Here is a 24,510-nt window from a genome sequence, read left to right on the forward strand (position 1 = left end):
GTCATAAATTGCTTCCCTTTCCATAGATCTGACAGGTAAACTATTTCTTGATCTCCTAGTTTGCTTATAATATTGTTTTTTTATGTCTAAATCCTGAATCCATTTTGATCTTATTATGGTGTAGGATGTAGTTGTTGGTCTAATCCAAGGTTCTACCATACTAATGTCCAATTTTCCCAACAGTTTTTATCGAAGAGAGCATTTTTATGCCAAAAGCTGGACTCTCTTGGGTTTAACAAACAACAAATTACTATAATCACTTCCTGCTATCTCTTTGTACCTAGTCTATTCCACTGATATACCACTCTATTTCTTAGCCAATTCCAGACACTTTTGATGACTGATGCTTTATAATGAGCCAATTTTTTTTAAAACCGACTAATCAATATGGTTTTTGTTTTGTTCATCCTTCATTCTTTTTTTTTTAGGTTTTGGCTTGGCAATGGGATTAAGTGGCTTGCCCAAGGCCACACGGCTAGGTAATTATTAAGTGTCTGAGACTGGATTTGAACTCAGGTACTCCTGACTCCAGGGTCAGTGCTTTATCCACTGCGCCACCTAGCCACCCCTCATCCTTCATTCTTGAAGAGGACCAAAGACATCAGGAGGTTGATGTCTTGACTTGAATTTAGGTGAGGCAGAGTTGTATAAATTTATCAATCCACTTTCTTCTACAGTCATAAGAGTTCAGTGCTAAGACTTTCATTGGTCAGGACAACTGGTGATGGTTTCACTACTCAATGTACTACCCTAAAACACTCTTTTATAAAGTCTACTTAAGGCTGACTTATTGTCAAATATAGTTTGACGATAGGGTGGGTCATACCGATAGAGCTTTGAGTTGATGGTAGTAGAGAATCACCTCAGAGATTCTTTCAAAGTGCCCCTAGTACCCTGAAGGGACATGCACTCAAACTCCAGGGGTCTTCACTTATGAATGGGAGCCTTGGTAGGGATTCTTGGACTTTCCATGAGCTAAATAATATAATGCAATTCATCATATGGTTTATTAATTGATCAAAATATACTGGTGTAAGATTGGCAGAACAAAGAAAACCAAAGCCAATCTTTGCTCTCAAGGAGCTTATATTCTAATGGTAAATAAAACTTAATCAGATGCATAAATATAATGCAGACACACTAAATGTGTATTAAGCTGTCTGTGATGGGGGGTGATATTTAAGAAGGATTTTGGAAAGGAAATGGCACTGGAGTAGAGGCCTGAGGGCATCTGAGGATGTTAAGAGGCAGAATTGAGGAGTAAGTGCATTTAAATTCACTCTATTGTTGAGGAATCTCAGTTGGTAGAAAGTGGCACTGCCAGTGTTCCAGTCATCTTCTCATTGATTTCATCCCTATTTCCCCAAATCTATTCACTTGTCTTCTCAGCCATCAGGGAGGACATTTTGAGGATCTACTTCAAATCTCAGTGAATATATATAATTTCTCAGCCCAGTAAGCACAACTACAGGCTAAATTCTATGGATCATTATGATGACTTCTCACTTCCTTTTCTTTGTCCCTCTTTTTACCTGTCAGTTTCTAACTCTGAATACTTTCATGAAGACTTCTGACTACTGCTCTAGGCTGCAAAATTATCTCTACACCCTCCACTTCTCCCATTCTGTTAAAAATTTCCATTCTCTTATTTAGCGGTGTGTGTGTGTGTGTGTGTGTGTGTGTGTGTGTGTGTGTGTGTGTGTGTGTGTAGGGGAAGTGGTGAATTGGTTAAATTTACACTAAGAAGTGAAGGACTGATAGTCTTCTACAGTCCTTACAGTTACAGGAACTAATTTGTAGGGGACAGGATATTTGCATTTTGAAAGGGGATACTCATTAACACAAATGCATCTCTTAATTGGTGGGATTCCAGGCAGCATGACAGTAATATATTTCCAACACTCTAGGGCAGCTACTTTGGACAAGGGTAGTGTTCCAAAGGTATTTTAAATTATGCTTCAGATGTTGGAGTGACACTACACAAGGCAGCCTCTCCTTTGAAGTCTTTTCTTAGTAGTATGCTACTAAGTGGTGGTACATGGTCAGTGTTAGTGCATGGAATACAAGTTAGACACAGACAGAGAAACCTGGTCCTAAATTTATTTTTCTGGGGCTGGGAGGGTAATGAAGGAGAATGTCAGGAGCAGGATCTGATTTGCTTCCATGACAACCCCTACAAATTCATCTCTGTTTTCTCTTCCAGATACATTGGAGGGAAGGGTTAGAGAGGACAAAGGGAAGCACCTTTTTGTGATAGTGGTAAGTCTAACAGCTAGTATTGTAGCAGCCTCTGGACAGCTATTATCATAGCATTGTCCAGATTATTGAGAGTAATAAAAATAGCTAACATTTATATAGCACTTAAAGATTGGCAAAACACTTGTATTTATCATATCATTTGATCCTAACAGCAGCATTGTGAAGTAGGTTCTATTATTATCCCCATTTTCCAGATGAAGAACTGAGGTTAAGTGACCTGCTCAGGGTCACAGTGCTATTAAGTGTCTGAGGTAAGAGTCAGACTGAGATCCTCTTCTTGATTCTGAGCCCAGCACTATCCATTATGCAAGCAGATTAGTAATATTGGTCACATTTAACAGATGGAAAGATTGAGGGTTACAGAGATGTTATACTCAAGTAAGTGAAAGACTCAGATTAGAAACTAGGTCCCTATCTCCATCTGTGTCTCTTACCTGTCTGTCTGTCTGTCTCTCCTCTCTGTGTGTTTTTGTCTTTCATCCAACACAATCTCAGTCTGTCTGTGTCTGTTTCTGTCTCCATCTCTTTGTCTCTTTCTCTCTCGATCTCTCTCCTACATTTTGGAGGTTCAGAAACACCAGATTCTACAATTACTCCCCACTTCCTGTGCACTCCTCTTAGCACTACATTCCTTCCCTTCCTCTCTCTTCCCTCCCTTTTCTTCCTTTCTCACCACTCTCCACTTCCAGTCTCCTTGCCAGTTTCTCTCTCAAGTGTTTGGGACAAATCATCCAAACTGATCCCTCCCTGAACTGTGTCTCTCCTTCCCAGGCCTGACAGCAAGACACTCTGAGGAAAACCTCTCTAGATCCAGGAGCCTACTCTAGGGGCTTAGGAGGCACCGATGGAGCCGGGAGTGTGGTAGAGCCCATACACTTATGGGGTTTTCCCAGAGGATCACTTTGGATCCTCCATCTCACTCGGGCCCTGCTGAGTGAGGCTGGAAAGAAGGTACCTCCTGTCTCCATTTGGGGTTGGAGAGAACATTCCCACTACTCTAGCTGGGGTGCAGGGTTGAGGAACCAGCAGGTCTTCTTGACTATCTTATTAGGCTTTGCTCGTCTAGGAAGTGTGTACATTCCCCTCCCCCTTGCCTTCCCCTTATCCTTCTTTCCACCAGATCCCTTCTTTAAATCACACACACACACACACACACACACACACACACACACACACAGAGAGAGAGAGAGAGAGAGAGAGAGAGAGAGGTTCCTTGCATTTTCGTCTCAAGCCCGATTTAAACATCTAAGCCCTTCCTCCATCTCATTTCCAACTTGCTGCTTTTCAGTCTCAAATTTCCTCCTAGTCCTAGGCAGTCACTACCTTTACTCCCTTTTCTGCCTTTTCGTTCCCATTCTCCACCCCGCGTTTCCTGCCTCAGCTCTATTAGGGTACCCCAGGCCAAAAAATCAAACCTACACAAGTTGCTTCTGAGATGCTGAGGGGCGTCATCACCTCCTAGCAACTCTCCTAGCAACGGGGTAACATCTGCTCCCTCTGGTCCAATACGAGAAGAGAACAGCTGGACGTCCGCCTCCTGCTCTAAGGGAGGGGAGGTGAGCTAGGCTTCAGTGACTGAAAGAACCTGCAGGAGCCCAAGGCTGTGAGTCCACGCTGCTGGTGCCACCGCCGCCGCCGCCGCCGCCGCCGCCGCCGCGCTGCCCGACACAGCTCTTCTTGCGACCCGACTGCTGCCCCTGGCCAAGTCAGCCGGAAGAGCAACAGCCCCAATCGAAGCCAGACTATAGAGTACAAAGGCAAAACACAAGAAGAACACCTACATCTTTGCAAAACAGGTGGACTATCTGTCTCCTGGTTGGTGGTCCCTGCTTGCAAGGTATGTCAGTCAGTTGCTTATCACTTTCTAGGTATAATTACCTTTGGCTTAGCCAAACCACCTTTTGGTTTTTGCTAGGAGAGCTAGGCATGTTGTTTGGGACCTCTGCTGGAAAGTCAAAGCTTCTTCTAGATTATATAGAGCATTTTCCTGTTCATAAATAACCAAGACTGGTTCATGTTAAGAGACCTGTACATCCATTTTAGGTTTGATTTTGGAAGAAGTTTTTTTTCCCTTTTCTAAAATCCCCTCTCCTTTCACCAACCCATTTGACTTTGTAATGCTGTCTGTGCTGCTGGGAGACTCAAGGCAGCCAGCAACCCGTTGGAATGCATGCAGGTCATTCTGGAATGACAGAATGGAGCCCCAAGCTGATTTAGCAGCTATGGGTGGTCTAAATACATGCTACAATGTACACGGTCCTGCTCTGGGATGGGTCCATTTGGCGTGGAACACCTTTTCACTGTTACTTAAACCCTTGAAAAGTAACCATAGTAACTTACCTCTCTTTTGATGGGATCCTCCTTATTGGCTCTCTATTTTCCTCTTGGAAAGATCATCTGTCTAAATATAGAAGATGATATCAGTAAGCATTCATCTGTATAGAAACTGTCCTGTTAAGTACCATACATTTTAATTAAAAGACTACATTCCATAAAAAAATTTTGTACTACAATTCCTATCAGAAATATACAACTTTTTTAGACTTCATCTTTTCACATTTTCAGAAATTATGCAAAATATAATTTCTTTAACATCATATTAGGACTTAAAATAATCTATTAGAACAACTAAAGTTGAGTCTACAAGTGTGACTAATTAAGGATTTAAAACCAGATAAACTATATCACAAAGGAATAATTGTTGAGATTTATAGTCTCTAATTCTAGGTGGACCAGAAAAGGCAAGGGTTTTAAATGTAAATTCGCATAAAGAATGCTCCTTGTGTTTGCACCTAAATTGGTAAAAATATTAGAACTTCTGAATATCTACCATAAATCCAAAGATTATCTTGTCTAAATGCCAGTATATACACTGACTCTGTCAAATGTGACTTGTATCTGTCTCCTTGTTCTATGATGCCAGGTAACAGTCCAGCAGACTTATACTGTAAGAAATGCTGGCTGTGCAAAGGGGAACTCACAAGATTTTCTGAAGCCATCCTAGAAACACATTTTACAGATTGATTCAGCATTACCAGGTAATTACTAGCATAAAAGAAATTCTATTTAAATATGAAACAAGAGAAATAAATGCTTATGTAGCATTACCATAACTTATGAGATCAATACAAGGGGTTGTTTATGTAATTTAGAGGATTGCTGGGTAGAAGTCAATAAAGGTTTTCTCTAGAAAAGACATTTGTGGTCTTTCAGATTTCCCCTATAAGCTTGGAGTGTTTAGGATGGTTACATCATAGAATATATCATCTCTTGCAGCTTGTAAAGGAAGTCAATCATCACACTGTTGCTCATAGGAATTAAAGAAAATAATTGAAAAGGGAAAGTGAAATTATGAGATGTAAAGAAGAGCTTGCAAAATTGCTTTTGGGTAGAATTTAATCTGCATCAAAATCAGATGTTGCTTTCTAGAGGACTCAATGCAATTTTAAACTACATTCAGTTTTCAAAGGTCCCTAAAGACTTTGAGCTCAATTTATACCCCTTCCATGAGATTTAATAGCAATCCACTCCAGTACCTTTGCCAAGAAAACTCCAAATGAGGTCACAGAGTCAAACCCAACTGAAATGACTGAACAACAACAACAACAACAACATCTATTATTTATTCATGGCCATTACCTATATTTTTTGCAAATATCACATTGAATTACAACTAACTCCTAGAAATGATGTGATATTACCATCCCCACCAACTCCCCAACTTTGTTTAGAAAAGAATAAAGACTTCTATCTTCCTCCTTCCAGAGAAAGAAAGATTCTTCTCAGAACATATTTCAAAATTAATTCTGGTATGGTGGGAAAATAGCTGAATAATTTTGATAGATGTTGAAAGAGACATGGAAGATATTTGAAACTATCCATAGTCCTGGCTGACACCAAATCTCTGGAGCATTTTATTTTTATTTAAATACCTAGTATTTATCATTCAAATACACAAGAGATCTTTGACACTTATGTTGATTTTATTAGCTTTAAATTCTCCTCTCTTTTGCCTGTTATACTTTATAGTGAGGGAGAAATCCAAGGAGACATGATTTACTGTAATCAGTCATAAAGTATGTGCAGAGTTCATAATGTAGACAGAGCTTTGCTCATGCTATCAATTTGAAAAAAGTTTGAGTGATCGAGTCATGATTAGTGGTTCATTTATATGCATTACTTTCATGCATTAGTAATTTATATGCATCCTGTCTCTTATATAATATGCATAGACATTAAGACCACTCTATGCTCTTTAATTTATGTGAGTCTGCCCTTTCATTGAGACCATTGTTGCAATCAAAAAAGGTCAAACAAAAGAGGTTCTTGAATTTCAATTTTGATTCTATCTCAAATACATACATTTCCTAGATTAATGTAGATGGACTGTCATTTCCCACTTCTTACATTAGAAAACATTATTGTAGGATATGTAGTATTGATTGAATCACCGATGAAAGAAAAAAGACACTGATGAAGTTATGACATGAGATCAAAGTCTTTGAGACTTTGATGAAATCAAAATTAGAAGCATCAGAGTGAATCTATTCTTCCATACTAATCTACATTTAAGGAGCTAATAACTCCTTACATTCTGTAGCTCTCTTGAGGGGCATGAATTACAAAGAGAGAGTATTTGAGTGAACAGGGAACTAGGATGAGGGAAATACTCTAATTTTAACCTTTTTTCCATAAAGCAATTTGTGACATTTTGTTTAAGTGCAAAGATGTCACTTTAATTTTTGTACCTATGTAAATTACATAAGATCCAGGGTATGCCTGAATAAAAAACCCAAGATAATGATGTAGATATGGGTCAGATGGGTAGTCTTAGTGGTGATTTAGTTTATACATAGAAATCATCAAAGAAATTTTGTAACTAAAGAACTAGTTCAAAATACGATGATTTGCCAAAAATATTAAATTTCATAAATATGGCTAAAACAAAATATATAAGTGCATTGGAAGAGAGAATAAATTCATAGCTAATAAATTCTGAGAGAGAATGCAATATACCTTTGTATCTCAATAGAAAAAGCTAAATTTCTTGTCTTAAGTGTGTTTTCTTCCCAAATAATATCTTCACATTTACTCCAATAATTTCTTTCTCTCAACTTGATTATTTTTGCATGTTTACTCATTATTTCATCCAGTTTTTTTCACCACAGATACATGCAGATTTAATAGCTAGTGAATAGGGCTAGAGTCCATGGGACTAAAACTGTCTTCCTGTTTTGACACTTTAGTATGGTTCCTAAGAAACTGATTTAATGTTCAGTGCCTTCCTTTTTCCCATATGGAAAAGTGGAATAAGAAAATCTTCAAATTTACTAGGTTAGTGTGAGGTTTTATCAATTTTAAAAATAAAATAATTCTAGCTCATCAGAAGAAATGTGCCATGTAAATAAGGAAAAAAACACAACTATTGTTAAACGGACTGCAATATGAATTATGGTAGGGGAAACTCCAAATGGGCACTGGCCTTTTCTATATATATATATGCAATGACAGAGCTTTCTTTCCCAGTATTTCCAATGCTTTATGTAACTTATATCCCTTATGCTTGTAATTTCATTTTCTTTTGGGCAAACGGTGTTAGAAGGTGTAAGCAATTTGAATACGTTGCACTATGAGAAATTATTAATGTTACCTGAATAAAATGAAGAGCTACAGGTAATTCTTTTATCTCCTTGTCAATCATTCACAAGTCAACAAACATTAAGTGCCTATTATGTTCAGAGCAGAGTCATAACTGTAGTCGGTAACAGGGATGCTGAACTTTTAAAGAGCTATAAAATCTCTGTAGTAGTCGCAATAGCAGCAGCAGCAGCAGGAGCAACAGCAGCAGCAGCAGCAGCAGCAGCAGCAGCAGTAGTAGTAATAGTAGTAGTAATTATAATGATGATGTAGTCATAATAATAATAAGTAGCATTTATATATCACTTGATAATTTCAAAACAAACACATACATACATGTACACATATACATATGTGCACATGCATGTATATATTTTTATAAAAGTCTGTGAGGTAAATATTTTTATTATCCCATTTTACAGATGAGAAAACTATCTGAAGTAGGTTACATGACTTGTCTAGTATCACACTAGTATGTTTCCAAGGCAGTATTTGAACTCATGTCTTTCAAGAACAATATGCTACTCATTTTGCCCCCTAGCTGCTAGTAAGCTAGTAAACCAATAGCACATTTTCTTTCCCTGAGCCCCTACAGGTGAGTTCTACCCTCTTACCCTACCTCCAAATGAATTTATCTTAAAATTTTGATTTTCTCTAAAGAGAAAAACTATAAGTTATTGAGAAGATTCTGATCTGCTTTTGGTAGAAAGAGTTCTCCATCTAGAGTTTCTTGTATCAGTGATAACCCTTCACTAAAAAAAAATTTAAAAAAAATGATTAGCTTTTTTATTTTGGTTGTCAAGAAACTGGCCTTGGATGCATTTAGTTCTTATCTCAAATGCTGAGATAGTTCTTATGTGGAGCACGTTGGATATATTGAAGAGATAGAGAGTTTCAATAAGATATCAACCTTCTTAAAAAATTTACAGTTTAGCAAGGATCTAAAAAGAGTCCAATCCCCATTGAGGTGCACCCTCATCCCTTTGATTAAAGGCTAAAGAACACTTTATAAATATTTTTTCTTGTGATATAGAGTGATTTATCTGCAAGGAGTCAAACAAAGACCCTGAAATTGATGACAGTGACCTGTTGTCTCTGATTCCCTGAAGTTTCTATTTGTGTCTGTCCTAAGAAAGAAGACAAGATGAATGGAATAGGTCAGAAATTACAAAAAAGTGAATAACATAGTTAATAGCAATTAAAGTCATTTCTTTACAGTAAAGGATTTTTTTAATTGGAAAATCATGTTTTTGAAGTTTTACCTGAGAAATTAGTTTTACAATATTGAGTTCATATCCACCAATATTTAGAGTTAGTATCCATTATAATTGTATTAATATGAACTATTGGTAGGATGACAGAACCTAGTTGCAAGGGATGTTCACAGATAACCTTTTCTCTGAATTATAGATCACCTTCAAAACATTTCCAGTAAATGGTTATCTTACCTCCACTTGATCAACTCTCATGAGGGAGCCAACTACTTCTCAATGATTTCTAATCCATTTTTGGAAAGTTCTAATTATTGAGAATGTTTTTTTTTAATTGTGCTGAATTTTATCTCCTGTTCGCTTTCCACTCTGGGCTCAAGTACAGTAAATGTAATCCTTCTTCCACATGAAAGCCCTTTAAGCACTTGAAAATCATGATAATGTCCTCCCTTAATTTTCTTTAGAATAAAGATTACCAATTCCTCCACTTGAGGTTTATAGAGATTAATGAGTCCCTCCATCACCACAACTTCCCCATCACATTCCTCTGAACATAATTATGTTTGCAAATATCTCTTCTAAAATGTAGCATCCAGAACAGGACATTATCTCTAGATTTGGTCTGAACAGAATATATCATTACATCTATCCTTTTGGATACTATTCTTTCATTACTGTAGCCTGGTGGACAGAGTGGACAGAGAACTGACCTTAAATTCAATCCAGCCTATGCTGACTTTTTGTGTATAGACAAGTCATTTAATATCATAGTGATTCTAAGCAAAGACTACAAGTTGTAGAGAAAATTCTATTCTGCTTTGGAGGATAGGGTTTTCTTATCTCAAAGGCAATCTTCCTCTTTCCATAAAAATAATTGATTAGGTTTTTTAAATGTCATGATGTTAATTAATAGTGAACTTGCAGTAAAATAAAATACCTTTGGCCTTTTTTCAAAAAGAAATTATTGTTTAGTCATATCTCCCTTTTTATACATGCACAAATGATTTTTTCAACCAATGTGTAGGATTTATTAAATTTAATCTTATTAGATTTGTCTTTTATTAAACTTGTTGATATCTTTGTATGCCATTTTTTGTCATCCAATATATTAACTAGTACTCTTTGTGAAACTTGTGAAATTTGATAAACCTACTAATAGTCAGCATTTATGTAGCTCTTTAATATTTGAAAAGTACTTTTCATATGCCAACTCATTTGATCCTCATTGATAAAATTGTTATAATTTTATGGCTGTGGAAATTGAGTTTGAGAAGTTAAAGGACTTGCTTTACACCTTCACCTGAGTTAAAACCTGGCCTTGGATATTTACTAACTATAATATCCTGTTTATTAGCTATAAATATCCTTTTTAAGGGATTCTGAGAAGAGCACTTGTTCTTGGGATCACTAAAAGCATTGATGAGGGAAAACAAGCTAATGATTGAATTTAAAAATGTTGATCCAGGGAGGAGACAGTAACCTCCTCCTCCTGAATTTGCCTCCACATTGAATTTGCCATTCCATAATCTGGTTTAGATTCTGGAGATTATTAAGGAGGTTTCCCTGTCAAGAACAGACCATGAAGAAACTGAGGTCATACAAGTCAAAAAGTGACAGAGACAAAACAAAAAATATATTATAAATCATAGTTCATTTTATAGAATTAGCAGAGTAATGCAACTTGACAAAGTATGAAGAAAGTGAAAGTTTGAGGATCTCTGGTGTAAAAAGAATTTATAACCTACATATATATATATATATATATATATATATATATATATATATATATATATACACATACACAGACACACACACACACACACATATATATATATGTAATGTTGTTAATGTTCAGTTGTGTATATATATATATATATATATACATACATACATACACACACACACATATATGTTAGCAGACTGGGTTTGGAAAGAGGAAGAGTTGTGTTCAAGTTCTGCCTTTGATACATAGTGATCATGAGCCAGTTACTTAATCTCTCAGTCCTATAGGCTTATCTTATCCATGTAGAGATATTTTACATCATAAGTTGCACACATTGACAAAATTATGAATCTGAGTAAAAATGAATGATCCTGAATTGATGAGGGAATTTTGAAAATCTAAACAGATAAAGGTCATTGTCATCAAAGACACTTAAGACACATTAATTCATTAATTTTAATTTTCTTTGTGATCGTTATGAACTTGACAAACAACAACAGATGTGAACATTTCTCTGTTCAATGAAAAGAAAGAGGAAAATACTATCTAAATTTCACATAGAGCTTTCTATGGCACCTTGTTTGTCTATGCCCCCTCTGAATTTTCTTCTCTTCTGTTTATTTTTTTACAAATCTATTTATTCATTTTCATCCATATACACATGTTTATTTTTGTTGCGAAAGTTCCTTCCGCCCTCCCTTCCCACCCCCTCCCTCAGTGGTGAACAGTCAGGTTATCATTGTACATACATATTTTGGATAAACATGCTTATATATTAGTCATTTAGGAATAAGGGAAAGCGATATATATATATATATATATATATACATATATATATATATATATATGATGAGTTTTATAAAGTGTTCATTTGATTCTGAGGGTTTGTTTTATTTTTTGTTTGTTTTGTTTTCCTTTCTCTGGATGGGGATAACATTGTTCATAGCCTGTCTAATATGGTTGTCCTAGCTCTTTGAACTGCTGAGAGTAGCTGCTTCCATCAAGGTTGATCATCTCACAATGTTGTTGTTAATGTGTATATTGTTCTCTTGGTTCTGCTTCCTTCACTCAGCATCAGATCCTGTAAGTCATTTCATGCTTCTCTAGAGCCCAATCATTTATGGTTTCTTATAGAACAATAATATTCCATAGTATTCATGTACCTTGTTTAGCCATTCCCCAAATGAAGGGCATCCCCTCAATTTGCAATTCTTTGCCACTATGAAAAAGCTGCTATGAATATTTTAGAATATGTGGACTTTTCCTATTTTTTTTATGATTTCTTCTGGATATAGACCTAGAATTGGAATTGCTGGGTCAAAGGGTATGAACAGTTTTATTAACCTTTGGGCATTCTGTTTATTTTTAATGACCCATTCACAGTCTTTGAAGTGACATTCAGTGAATCTTTTTCTTAAAAACAGAATTATCATTACTCCACTATTTTCAATTACTTCCTAATTCAAAATAAATTGGGTCCTCATTTATAACAAATAACCATAGTCATACAAAACAAAATGACACATTGGCCATCTTTGAAGCTGTATTAGCTTATTTTGAACCTCAAGTATAGCACTGTTCTGCCAAGAGATTTGAATAATGATTTCTCATTAGACTTATAGACTTATGATTGGACATTTCATTGAATATATAAAATATATACATTGAACATATATACATATATTTGACACACATCACAATTATTTTCCTCTATATTGGTGAAGCCATTATAGAAATAGTTGGATTGATTCTACTTATTTTATTCTGAATCATTTCATATAAGTTCTTCCAGGTTTTTCTGAACTGCCTCTTTTATCATTTCTTAAGGCACAGTAAAATTTAATTCTGTTCACATCATAGTTTATTCAGTGATTCCTCAATTGATGGGCTCTACTTTGTTTTCTGTTCTTAACTATGACAAAAAGTATTATGAGTTTTTTTAATAGGTTGTCCTTTCCCTTTCAATTATCCCAATTAATTGAGTTATTATTTTTCTATTTTATTGTTGAAAATTATGAATTTTTTTTCTAAGAATTACTTTGGCTAGATACACAAATTTTTTGGTATTCTTTTCCTCATTGTCAGAATTGCTTTAATAGAATTCTCTATTCTTTCTATGATTTGTTTTTTTGATTCACGAGTTCTTTCAGATTATATCATTTGGTCTATATTTGGTTAATCTTTCCTTCAAATGTCATTTATTAGCTGTAATTTTCATTGTGTTGTAGTCAGCAAAAATGCTTTTAATATTTGTGTTTTTTATGTTTGTTTATGAGGCATTTTGTGCCTTTTCACAGGGTCAATTTTTGTAAAAGTACGTGGAAAAGTTAAAATAGGCATTTTCCTTTATATTTCCATTTAGTAATCACCAAAGATTTATCATGTCCTTAACTTCTTTCTTATTTTTGTTTTTGTTAGATTTGTCTAGGTCTGAAAATGGTGTGTTGAACTTTATCCTTATTATAATTTTTTGATTCTCTGTTTAACTAAATTAGTTTCCCTTTAAGTATTGAAATGCTGTAATAATCATCCCATACATGTTAAATATTAATATAATTTCATTATGTTGTCTTTAAATATAATGAATTTTTCTGCTTATCTTTTTAACTATGTCTATTTTTATTATTGTCTTGAGATCATGATTACTATCCTTTTATTATAGCAGAATTATAATAAGCTACTCCAGCACCTTATTTTTAGCATTACATGAATATATTTTAACATACTAATTTTATCTGAAAATTCATTTAATTCATATTCATTTTTATGCTTGTGGCATATTCTTTCCTTCTAATCTCTTATTTTATTCCCTCTTTTTCCTTTTGTTATTCTCTTTCCAAAGAAGGAGTTGAGGAGGAGAAATAATCTAATAAAAATATTTAATCTGTAATTATAGGTGTCTTTTTCTACTTCTCTGTCCATGCTTTTTAATTTTTAAAAAGCCTCATTCCCTAATATTGGTTGTTATATCTTCTTGTTCACTTTTTAAATTTGAAGTTTCTTTCGCTTGTGACTATTCCTTTTCTGACTCTATTTTAAAATAAAGCTCCCTCTCTCTTTTACCAGTTATCATGTCTTTCTTTGATGAGTTAAATGTATTTTACAACCAATCTCTGTGTTTCTTAATGCCTACACATGTGTTTGCTGTTGTTCAGTCGTGTTTGACTCTGTGTGACCATATTTTTTTAAGCACAGATACTGGCATGGTTTTTAATTTTCTTTTCCAACTCATTTTACAGCTGAGGAAACCAAAGCAAACAAGGTTAAGTGATTTACCCTCTACCTCCCAACCACTCTCATATAACTAATTTATGTTAAATATTAAATATTAAGCTCCTACCTCTCTGTCTTATTTCTTGCCTACTATATTTCCTGTTTCCTCCATTTTTTCTTTAAAAACAACAGAAAAAAATTAAGACCCAGGCCTTGTGTTTTTTTTTTTTTTTTGGCTTCCTCTGTGACTCATTTATATTAGTATTCCGAATGGTTACTTGTCTTCTCCCCTATTTAAATCTATCACTATTTGATCCCCTCCATTTTAGCAAATGAGTAACCTTTCTAGTTTCTACTTAGCTCTTGTATTTTTATCAAGAATGCTTGAAATTCCTCTATATTATATTATAATATTATAATTATTTTTCTTCATCTCTTGTTTCATTTCTTCTAATGATTTGTGGTTTTTGTGGTTAATCTATGATTCTATTTTTGAAGTTCAACTTAACATTGCATTGGTGTTATTCTCTTTTTTTGAATTTAGTTCTTATACATCTCTTAATGCATAGTATTTATTTATTTTATTTGTTTCATGTTTTCTTCTGTTTTCTCATATTTTTTATCCTGTTCTTCATTTATGATTTATTTTCATGAAATCATTTTCTCCAGCACTCTTGGGCCTTATTTTGTGCTATTCCCACTATATTTTGGGTGCCAGTATTGATCATGGTATTGATAAACTTCTTGGTATATGCCTCCATTTTTTCTCAATTTCTAGCTTCTGTTCACTGGTGGTCCACATTTCCTGGCTTCAGTCGGTCTTGTCTTTCTCTCCACCAATATTTCTCAATGAAGAATTGATTTTCTTACTTGCTATTTCCTGATAGCTCCAGTGAGCTTGTGTCAGACCTCCTGCATGGTGCACCCCTTCCCCCTTTCACTGGCACCCAAATGCTGAATTGACCCTATCTTCTACTTTGTAATGCAGTGACTGAGAAGTGTGTATTGCAAGGTTATGTCTCCCTGTGGACCACGTATGGAGGCTAGTTCCATTATTTACACCCCAGAGTTGGGATTTGAGTTTGGTTCCCTATTTCTTGAAGTTTTTATTGGCTTTTAACTTTCTGATCCTAATTCTGATTGACTTCAATTGCATTTCTGGGTGTTTGTGCTGACAAATCTCCTCTAGTGTGTGTGTGTGTGTGTGTGTGTGTGTGTGTGTGTGTGTGTGTGTGTTTGTATAATTCTGACCTGGATATAGGAACCTACTTTTTTTTTTTTTTTAGTTTTTGCAAGGCAAATGGGGTTAAGTGGCTTGCCCACACAGCTAGGTAATTATTAAGTGTCTGAGACCAGATTTGAACCCAGGTACTCCTGATTCCAAGGCCGGTGCTTTATACACTAAGCCATCTAGCTTCCCTGGTTTTTCTTATCATTGATCTTTTAAGGATTCTTTTCAGATTTTTCCAAGTTTTACGTTAGAAAGTTGTTTCTATATAATTTTTTAAGTTATCATCTTAACCAGAAGTTTGATAGATTCCATTTCTATAGTACTTTTACCATTTACAAGTCTATTGATTAGCTATATATATATATATATATATATATATATATATATATATATATACACATATAAAATCTTTGACTTATATGGCAGCTCTGTGAGGTGGGTATAACAAGTAACAAATCTATTGTAAAGATAAGGAATCTTGTTCATAAAAGTAAGATTGTTTTGTTAATACTATACAGCTAGTAAAAGACCAGACCAGAAACTGGACCAAAAGATAGAACCATGACTTGAATTAAGAAGTATTTTTAAATTTTAAATCTATTGGTATTTCCATTACACCAAATTGTCTAGGATCACTTATGACAAATCCTGGAATACAGAGTTCATAAATCCACTGAACATCCAAGAAACTGGTGACAGAATTAATTTTTTGTATTTTGAAACATCCATGGTGGTTATTTGTTCCATTTTTAATTTTTGCAAACAGTCCTCTCTTTAGCATTGGTCTTCATGAGTTTATATGACTGCCCCAAATCCATTAATCTGAAAGTTACCTTCTAGTCTGGTCCTCAGATGGTATATAGCAAGTTTTTTTTTAAACAAGGTTCATATTTAAAGTTTTTCTAGCATATTAGGGTCCACTGAATTTTTGCTCCATAGGCATAACTTTTTAGAATCCAGGGTCAAATAATGCTATGATGAGACTTTAGAGGATGATTTAGAATCATTTCTAAGTGATTTTAAACAGGAAAGAAGACTCAGCTTTCTGAGTTCAAATTAACCCTGGACAAGTCACTTAACTTTGTTTGCCTCAGTTTCTTCTTCTGTAAATGGCAGTGAGCTGGAGAAGCAAATCACTCCAATATCTTTACCAAAAAAACCCCAAATGGAGTCATGAAAAGTCAGATATGACTGAAAAAATGACTGGACTGTGATCTTAAAGAGGAGGCCCCTGGAAGCTAGGAGAATAAAAACCATTTTGTAAGGTCACACCAAAGTATTTAAAGCAAAACAGCCAAATTTTGGCATGCTGGGAAATAGCAACAACTAACAGATTTTCTTGGCATCTAGTAATCACAGATGGGATGTCTCTTTCTGAACAAAAACATTATGGAGACCAAAGTGCCTATATTTACAACAAACCAAAGCACATTTTGAAGGTGTAGAAAGGGGTATGAATCACTCTTTATTCCTTCCCCCCCCCTCAGGATCATCTCTTATAATAATATCGTGAAATATTTCATCTTTGAACACAAAGGGAAAGCTATAGAACCTGGGAAGCTGAAGCCCAGGGATGTCAACTGATTCATTCAAGGTACTATAGCAACAAATATATTGTGTCTCTATCATTAGAACCTGTGTCTTTCTATATATCAAGTGTGTCATTGTCAAGTGACAAGACTTCTTCTACAGGTGTAACTGTTCCATCAAAAATATATTTATAAGATGTTTGGTTATGATTTTTTTCTTAGCACATTGCCCCAATCTATTTGCCAAAATCATCCCTTTGGACAAGACTAATATTTTAGTGTTTTTTATAATGTAGAAACATTAGAATGAGGAGTATTTCATAAAGTATAAAACTGGAAGGCAATTAAAGATTTTCTAGATGAAACCTTTCATTTCACAGATTATGAAATTGAGACCCCAATAGGCCGAAGATTAAGTGAATAAGTCAGAGCCAATATTTTACCTGAGATTCTCTCACCACAAGCACTATACACTTTTTAAAGTAAAAACTTTCCCATGATAAGGATTCATGCATGAATCACTTATTTAAATGAAAAGTTATCTGTTTCTGCTTGGAAATTCTGATGACAGAGACGGTTTTGTCCTAGTTAGGTAATTCCTTACACATAGCTTATTGAAATATTATTGGTAAAACTACTGGAGATAGCCTGCAAAACACCTGCTCTACCATAGTCCTTCTGCATGCCCAGAATTTATCAGATTACATTTTAAGTGAATTGAAACCCCTTGGAGAAAACTAATTTTGGAGCAAGAGAAGTTTGGTTCAAATTACACTAGGAAAATAACTTCATCTTTCTGGTCCTTGATTATCTTATCTGTATAATGAAGACAACTATGGTATGATTAGACCTAAGCTAATGAGAGCCAACTATTGGAATTATCCATGGCATCCAGCTGGCAAAATAGAAGATAATCACTAAAATTATAAGGAGAATTATTTAGATGAAACAAATTCTTGTAGTGGGGTGCTGAACTCTGCCTAAACAGTTAACTCATTTTTTATTAGTTATTTTATTAGTCATTTACAAAGTACTTTCTTTAAACACCTTTGTGTGCATACAAGTATTATAATCTCCACCATGCAGATAAGGAAACTGAGCCTCAGAAGAGTAAGTTTGCCTATAATCATTTCACTAGTAAACATGGAAGCTATGATTTGAACCTAAATATTGTCTGATTTTGTATCTAAGTGCCTTTTCTGTATTTTTAATAAATAGTTCAAAACTCAATGAAAATCTTCATTTGGAAAAATTCTTGGACGGATACGAAAACTTTAATTTCACTCTTTTAAACATGTAGATATAATTTTTAAATATGTGAAAATTTATATAATTTTCAGTAACAAAAACCTAGTTTTTAAAAGTTCTGTTAGGTGGAGTGTTTATTAAGAAAACACAAGATAAACTTAAAGTGAAGCTCTTAGAGTTACTCATAGTGTATGACAATTCATGATAACTTTGACTATCTTGATAAAATTCTTTTTTTTCTTGTAATGTTGCTAATTAAATTGTGCTTGTTCAAATAATAGAAGTACCAACCTTGCCATTTTTTGTTGCTTGTTTGTATTCATATTATTAGTAATAGTAATATTTTTAATAACAGTTTCTTTGCAGGAATTTCTGTATGGAACATTTCTGTTATGTGAGGGTTAGTTTAACTACAACTATAATATGTAAATACACTTAAGTCAGGACACATAAAGTATTCTGAGAGTGAATGGATAAATGAGAACATTACTATTAATCTCCTTGCTCTGGAAATTCCACATTTTTCTCAGGTCACTTTATATGCCATACACGACATGCTGCCTTTTGCTTATATATACACCAAGGACTGATGCCAATGTCAAGGAATGATTATATGTTTTATTATTAATAAATTTATTAATTTATTTTAATTCATTATCTTAGATAAAATTTGAAATAGAAGCTTTATTTAATGTTTTCTTTTTACAATGGATCATGAAATAAATATCTCAGGGTACACATACACTCTCACATTGAAGAATACTTAATTATACTATGATATCTTAATGTAAAGTGCTACTTAAATTTCCCTCTACCATTAGACTTGTGGAAATATCAATTCAGTTTGGAAAAATAAAATTACTGTTTTTTGATTGCTTTTGAGATGTACTGAAAACCTTGCTGGGTTGTATAAGGTTTGTTTATTTGTTTTAGGGGATGATAATGGCAAGAGAGGAGATTTTATGTGAATTTAATTAGATAATTAGATAGGTTAACTTCTATATAGATTATGTATATAGAGTCATTTAATATTCCAAATGTTTGTAGGAATTTAAAAAATAAATTTTTTAAATTCTCAGAGCAGAAAGACTCATGGACTACCAAAATGAGCATCAATCATTATATGTCTTGGTAGTTTGTTTTCTTTTTTATATATCACAGTTATTTCTCTGGGATTGGAGGAGAAACCTTCCCTCTAGATTAAGCCCTTCCTTAGGACAAAGAAAAAATATGTATATCACTGCATATCATGTTATAAATTCTGATCTTAAAAAATTTCCTATCTCTTTGCTCTGAGGAGTAAAATAATATGTTTCATTATCTATTTACTAGTATCTTTACTCATTTGCCAGTTAATTATTTAATTTCCTTTTAGTGAATTCTAAAAGTTTACATTGCTATAGTCATTGTTATATATTATTCTCTTTATTCTGTTTTTAAATTCTGTATCAGTTTCTAGAAATCTTCCTATGTTTCTCTGTTTTTCAAATTTGCTACTTCTAATTGTGCAGTAATATTATTGAATTCATATAACATAGTTTTTTTAAAGTCATTCTCCAATCAGTGGGCAAACACTTTGTTTGCAGTTCTTTACTTCTACCAAAAAGTGCGGCCATGAATTTTTGCTATATAATTTTTGTCTCTATTTTTGACTTTCTTAGAGTGTATGCTTCAAGTATGATTGTGGGATAAAAGGATATGGACAGTTGAGTCACTTGTATAATTTCAAATTTTACAACTTAAATGGACAGTTGAGTCACTCATATAATTTCAAATTATACAACTTAAATCATTGTAAATTCAAATTATATAACTAAAACAGCTGAGTTTACAGTTAACCAAAAATGTATCAATGTGCCTGGCTCCCTATAATTCTTTTAACGCTGACTTTTGTAATTTTTAAAAAGCAAGTTTTGTCAAATTTCATGGACAAGTGAAATGACAGTTGTAAATAATATGTATGGTGCTTCTAGTCTACTATGGTCTAAACTGTAGATTTTGAGCAATAAAACATATCAGGAGTCATCTAGTTCAACCTAGTCATTTGTTTCCTAGATGAGAAATCTGAGGTCCACAAGATTGAATGAGCTACTCAAGGTTAAAAAGCCATCAAGAAACACAGCTGGTATTCAAAGTCATATCCTCTGTTTTTCAATCCAGTATATGTTTATTGATCTAGTTAGTACCTAGTACAAAAAAGATACAAACCAAAATATAGCAACAAAAATTAAACATGTCAAATTGAAATGAGGCAAAGGGAGAAGAGGAAAATTAAAATCTATTGCTGCCTATTATCCGAAGAACAGTTAGTGAGCACATTGGAAATGAAGAATCAAACTGATGACCTCTCATTTTCCCAGAATCTTCTGCTATCCCGACTCTACCTTAAACTCTATGTAGGAGACATAGTGACTAACTGTTAAAAACTTAGAGAAATCGTAATTTCATAATATTCAGGCAAATAGAAAATTCTCTTGACTGACTCCAAGTTTGTTTAAGAACATCCCAACTGGAAGCCATAAGAGAACAATAGAAATATTTCATCTTCATTACTGGGTTATTTAATAGTCTAGCATATGATTAGTTGAGGTTATTCAATGATAACATGTATTTTATCTGGTCCTCGGTAAAGTAATCAAAAGCAAAATTCTCAGAAAGTTCCATGGACTGTTAATGTCAATACATAAAAATAGATTCAGTATATCGAGATGATTTGCAAAGTCTGGGCAAATAACTTTTCAATTTTTTTCAAACTCTATGTGGCTTATCTCTTTACAGCTACTTCCCCAACTCCTGTTCACATTTAGTGGGTCTGTTGCCCAGAGATTAGTTGCCTAACTATTCTCTATCAGGCAGACTGGATTTCATGAGTCTTCACCAGTGTATTTCCCTCAATTGTCAGTCAGAAGTCTCAATTTTTAGTAAAGGGCATTTACTAAGGTAGGATAATAGAAATAGTTTGTACAACACCCCCTCCCAAAAACTAGGGATGCATTTTCTCCTTTACACTTGCAAATTACGTATAAAAATGGGGCTTAAACTTAATCAGTGGTGATGAGGAAGATGTGTCGAAGTCATGTAGAAAAGAAATATCTTTTAAATCTTGAATGTAGAAATCCTCTTCTCCCTTTGGAGAGTATTAATGAAATACCATTTATGTATAATTCTTTGATGGGCTTTGAGAACAGGTATCTTTCCAGAATCATAGCCAAGAATTAATCCGTCAGGAAAAGTCATAATCCCTGAAGCTACTCCCATAGGAAACCTTTTTCTCTTTCATTAGTCAATCCCATTCCCCTGGTCACTGCCGCCCAGGTTCAGTGACTGATTGGGTCTTTGAATCTCTCAGGCCCACATGGTTGCCTAGATACATTCTTATTGAAATATTCAGGTCATGAAGAAATAGATTTAAAAGAAGCAGAGATGCATATGCTTATGACAACAGGTTGTTTGAATAGGACATTGTGATGACTGGCATTTCTTTATTCAGAAGTTTGTATCACTTCTTATTTTTCCTTTTATTATTTTTTTCAATTACATGCAAAGATAGTTTTTGACATTCATCTATTTTCAAGTTTATGAATTTCACATTTTTTCCTATCATGTTCCCTTTCCTCTTTCCCCATGTCAGTAAACAATCCAATATAAGTTGTTCTTGTACATTCATGTTTAACATATTTCCATTTAGTCATGTTGTAAAAGAGGAATTAGAACCAAGGGGAAGCAAAGCCATGGAAAAGAAAGGTAAAACATAAAAGAAATTTTAAGAAGTGAAGATAGTATTCTTTGCTCTGCATTCAGACTCCATAGTTTTTCTCTGGATGAGGATGATGTTTTCCATAATGGTTCTCTCAGTATTGTCTTTGATCACTGAATTGCAGAGCAGAACTTCATTCATCATAATTTATCTACCCCAAAATATTGTTAATATGTACAGTGTTAACTCAGCATCAATTCATGCTAGTCTTTACTCTTTTCTAAAGTCCAGCCTTTAATGATCTCTTACAAAACAATAGCACTCCATAATATTCATATATTATAACTTGTTTAGCCATTCCCCAGTTGATAGGCATCCCTTCAATTTCCAATTCTTTGACACCACAAAAAGCTGCAATGAATATTTTTGTACATGTGGGTTCTTTCCCCCTTTTTATTACTTCTTTGGGACATGGACTTAATGCTGGAACAAAAGGGAACTCATTATCACTACTTGTCTTACCCACAGCTAAGAGATGCCTAAGTCACAACTGTTGTATGCATATTCAACTTCAGCCTAACCACTCTTGGATCATTGTTTCTTCTGTTTTTAGAGCTGTTTAAAAGACATTTTATCATCACATGTACCAAATCTGAGATGTCATAACTAGAAACTGCCTCACAAAATATCCACAGGAACTAGCTATAGACAGAAATTCTATACATATTTCAAGAACTGGGACCTCTTCAGGCAATATTCCTACTCACAGCATTATGAAAACATGATATCACTTAAAGAACTATGAAAATTAATTTAAAAACTCTGTGATTTCACTCACTTCACTTCAGTCTAAACAAATTTTCAAAGATGAAAAGAACAGTCAATGTTGAGAATCCATGGAAAGACATGTACACTATTATTCTTTTGGTTGTACTAAAGCGGTCCAATTCTGATTTCTTTTTGGAAAAGAGCAAAAACCAAAAAGGTTAAACTGTTCATAGCCTTTAATCTAGCTATCTTCTTAATAGATATATGCTCCAAAGAAATTAAAGAAAGAAATAAAGGGCAGCTAGGTGGTGAAGTGGATAGAGTACCAGCCCTGGAGTCAAGAGGATCTGAATTCAAATTCGACCTCAGACACTTAATATTTACTTAGCTGTATGAACTTTGGCAGGTCATTTAACTCCACTGCCTTGCAAAACCAAACTAAAAAAGAAACAAGTCCATTATGTTCCAATATATTTTTAGTGACTTTTTTTTGTTGTAGCAAAGAATTGGGAAAAAATATGGTGCATGAATATAACTGTGCACTAATAAATGATGAATATGAAGAAATTAAAGCAATATGGGAAAATTTTTATTGACTAGTACCTGGTGAAGAAAAAAGAAATGAGAACAATATACAGAGTGGTTATAATAATGCAAGTGAAAAGATCATTAAAACGATGTTAAATACTCAGTAATGATAAAGCCAATGAAGGTACTGAAAAAAAAAGATAAGAAAACATAAATCCTCCCATATAGCAGAAAGGTAGAGAATTATTAAGAGAGAATTTTGTATATATTGCCAGAGAAGTTTTCTATTTGTGATATTTGTGCTTAGTTTGTTTTTTTTTTATCATTAAAATAGTTCAATCTAGAGGAAATGGTAAATAACTGTGATTTAAAGACATAAGAAATGAGTAAAACCTTAAAGAATTGTTCTTAACCTTTAATCATTTATCAGTAAGTAGTGGCTATTAGTACTTTAATCCTGTGTAAATTCTTATATATCTTGAGAATCAGACTTTTAATAGTCATAGTCACATTTGATACAAATATTTTTTTCATTCAGCTGTTTCTCTTTGTCAACATTTTATGTTGACAACATTTTCTATTTTATCTTTTGTGCTCTTTTCTATCCCTTATCTCTATCTTTCACTCACAGTTGTGAAAGCTATCTGATCTAGTTATTTTCTAATTTTGAAATAATGAAGACTTTTATATTCAGTTGCAGTATCCATTTTGAACTCTTTGTGATTCATGGCATAAGATGATAGAAACATCGAATTTGATAATTGTAGTGTAATTCAATGACCATCTAGGTAATTAATACACAAAAGTATTTCCCTCTTTAGCTTTACTTGATGACTTCCAGTAGGCTCAACTTATTGAGGCAGCCCATTCTACTTTGCAATGTCTCTAAATGTTAGGGATTTTTTTCTCCTGACATGAAGACTAAACTTTTTTTTTTTCAGTTTTTGATATTGCTCTCAATTCTTCCCTTTTGAAGCCAATCAAGGCAGAAGTAATCTCTCTTCCAAAATACAGCCCTTCAATATTTGAAGACAGCAATCATGCTTCTCTTTTCTAGGTTAAATATTTAAAATTTCTAAAATTTATCCTCATATAACATGAATCTAAAGCCTTTGAACATCTTGGTGCTTTCCTCTGGATGCATTCCATTTTAATCATTGTCCTTTTAGAATTGCATACAGTTATAAAGATGTGGCTTGACAAGCACAGAATGTAGAGAGACTATCACCTCCTTATTTCTGGAAGCTAAATCTCTTTTAATGTAGCTGAAGATCACATTAGTTTTTTGGCTGCAACATAGCACTGCTGACTCATATTTAGATGCTGTTCTAAATTTAATTTCTGACAAACTGCTTCCCAGTTTTCCCAGAAGTTTTTGTCAACATGGGAGTTCTTCCCCTAGTAATTTATGTTCTTGAGGTTAAAAAACCCCTAGGTTACTGTTTTTTTGAATTGCTTCTGTTTCT

The 24,510-nt window shown here is 33.9% G+C and overlaps 1 long non-coding RNA gene across 2 annotated transcripts in view; it reads left to right on the forward strand.

The window, feature by feature from the left end:
- Positions 1-3,507: 3,507 nt before the first annotated feature.
- LOC141520405 (uncharacterized) overlaps positions 3,508-24,510 on the forward strand; it is a 29,131-nt gene continuing 8,128 nt past the window's right edge. Inside the window, exons 1-3 of one of the 2 annotated variants that reach the window (XR_012477612.1) lie at positions 3,508-4,096; positions 5,183-5,297; positions 16,762-16,868. This is a non-coding gene — a long non-coding RNA (uncharacterized LOC141520405). The remainder of the gene's footprint in view (positions 4,097-5,182; positions 5,298-16,761; positions 16,869-24,510) is intronic. The other variant, XR_012477611.1, reaches the window with a different exon arrangement.

Source organism: Macrotis lagotis, chromosome 4 (assembly GCF_037893015.1).
Source record: "Macrotis lagotis isolate mMagLag1 chromosome 4, bilby.v1.9.chrom.fasta, whole genome shotgun sequence".
Classification (NCBI taxonomy): domain Eukaryota; kingdom Metazoa; phylum Chordata; class Mammalia; order Peramelemorphia; family Peramelidae; genus Macrotis; species Macrotis lagotis.